The following is a 2,500-nucleotide window of genomic DNA, read 5'->3' as shown; positions in this document are numbered from 1 at the left end:
TTCTTTTAGGGCTTTGCAGATGGCTGTGGCATGCAAAGGCTTCACCACGTGTGTTACAATCACAGGGTTTCTCTCCTGTGTTTGTTCTCCTATGCATTTGAAGACCACTCTCATATACAAAGGCTCCAGTAAGCATTCTTTTATGTATCTGAGGATGACTGTGACTTGAAAACTCTTCATTACATTGGACACTTTTATAGGTTTTCTCTCCACTGTGAATTCTTTCTTCCCTTTGAAGATGCCTGTGACATACAAAATCTTGATCACTTTGCGTATATTTAGAAATTTTATCTACAGTATAAATTCTTCCATGCCTGTGTATGTGATTGGCCCTATTGGAAGTTTTACCCCATGTATTATATTACTGAATATTTTTATATGTATGAATCACTTTTACAGAGTTTTCTAAATGTAATGAGAAATCAGATATAACAGGGTTTCATCATTTTGTTTATGTCCATGATGTTCTCCTATATTATGGGTTCCATTACATCTTTAAGGATATCTGTTATTGTAAAAGTATTTATTTCATGGCTCACATTCATAGCAATCTTTTCTCATATGTTTTTTTAAAAAATATATTTAAGAAACCGTGAAAGAAGTCACAGCTTTTAAACAATCACTGCAGCCAGGCAGTGGTGGTGGATCTCTTTAATCCCTGCACTTGGAAGGCAGAGGCAGGTGGATTTCTGAGTTCAAGGCTAGTCTGGTCTTCAGAGTGAGTTCCAGGACAGCAGGACTATACAGAGAAATCCTGTATTGAAAAACTAAAAAAAAAGAAAAGAAAATCATATCAAGTTCAACAAACTACTCAAAGTGGGAATAATAACTTATCGTCTAAATGTTCTGGGAGAGAGAGAAGTACAGGATTTCTATCAATATCTCTAAATAATTGGGAACTGCATCCTCTATATAAAAATATAGGTAAATAGATAGATAGATAGATAGATAGATAGATAGATAGATAGATGAACAGAGATGTATGTGCCTTACAATATACTATTAAAGGTAGAATAACAAATAAAAGGAACCCATATTGCATTCAAACAATTTGAATTTTTGTACTCAAGAGACATGTGTGGTATTCACATTAAGTTTTCTATGCAAATTTCTCAACCCTTATGAACTTCCACTATCAGGAAACTTACCCACCTTCCTACATGTACGTGAGTAACATCTCCTTTATTGTGCACTGTTTGCTCATGAGAATGATTTGGATATACACATAATACATTCAAAGTGTCTACTTCTTGTAATATTTACAGGTATTAAGATAAACAGACTGGCAGATCTGCATTTTAGTGTCAATGGGGCTGTGCTTCAAATAGTACTATCGGTTAAGGCACTGTTTCCATGTATTCTACACTGAAGAATGCACTGCAAATGAAAAAAGAATACCTGTCATATATGTACATGTATTTGTTAGAATTAAATACTCAATATCTTTAAAGCTCTGCTTATTTACACTGTCAGTTTTTTTTCTTTTTTTTGGTTCTTTTGAGACAGGGTTTCTTTTTATAACCCTGGGTGTCCTGGAACTCAGTGTGTAGACCAGTCTGGCCTGGAACTCAGAAATTCACCTGCCTCTGCCTTCCAAGTACTGGAATTAAAGGTGTGAGCCACAACCACCTGGCCTACACTGTTTTTTTTTTTTTTAACAAAAACATCAAGAACACATGGAGATTTCTTCAGAGGCATATTTGGATCACCACATAAATAAACATTACCTTCCATGTCTTCTAGAATTTTGAGAATTCTTTTCATAACTGTGGTCTTCCCAATAATAGCCTGAAACATAGTACCAGAAAATGTATGATATGAAGATAGGCAAAATTTAAGGTACTCTCTTCAGTGAACCTTAAACCACGTCTGATTCATTCACCTCATTCTTCCCCCTTCTCAATTGAAATTATAGAAGAGCATCAACAACAACAAAAGAAGCAAGCAAAAAGACAAACAAACAAACATACAAACCAAGAAACCAGTTGCCTTCTGATTTTAAAAAGGAAAACAACATTAACAGTCTTACCTATAGCAGTGAGGTTCCTGAAGGTCTCCAGCATCACCTCTTTGTAGAGCTTCTTCTGGGAAGGATCCAACAAAGCCCATTCTTCCCGAGTAAAGTTTACAGTCACATCCTCATAAGTCACTGCATCCTAAAACATCCCGTACGTGCGTATAAAAGAAAGCATGGTGTTCACATAGTCAACATATATTTCATTGATATTGTATTCAAATGATTCCCACTTTTCCTCCAGTTACTTCCTGACACAGACGTTATAATGTAATTACAAAGCCTTTTTAGAAGGAAAGTGAATTAAAAGGTTCACTTCTCCCATTTCTTTATCTTTTGAATAGGATATACATTTGCAAGAAAAAGACCAATTAACAGATATAAAGAGACAAGCAAACAGATCAACAGTACTAAGCACACATCATATTGTATGAATAATTACCAACTACAAAAAGTAAAGAATTATTTGTCAGATGGTTATTTATT

At 34.8% G+C, this 2,500-nt stretch overlaps 1 long non-coding RNA gene across 1 annotated transcript; it reads right to left on the bottom strand.

Annotated features, from left to right (window-relative positions):
- Positions 1-188: 188 nt before the first annotated feature.
- On the bottom strand, positions 189-2,048 carry LOC114635922. Its single transcript, XR_003713548.1, has 3 exons — positions 2,030-2,048; positions 1,728-1,788; positions 189-242 (listed from the first exon to the last, which is right to left on the bottom strand). It is a non-coding gene; the product is annotated as an uncharacterized LOC114635922 (long non-coding RNA).
- Positions 2,049-2,500: the final 452 nt, after the last annotated feature.

This window comes from Grammomys surdaster, unplaced genomic scaffold, assembly GCF_004785775.1.
Source record: "Grammomys surdaster isolate TR1022 unplaced genomic scaffold, NIH_TR_1.0 119800, whole genome shotgun sequence".
NCBI lineage: Eukaryota > Metazoa > Chordata > Mammalia > Rodentia > Muridae > Grammomys > Grammomys surdaster.
The sequence above is the reverse complement of the archived record's forward strand: the minus strand, read 5'-3'. Positions and strand labels throughout refer to the sequence as shown.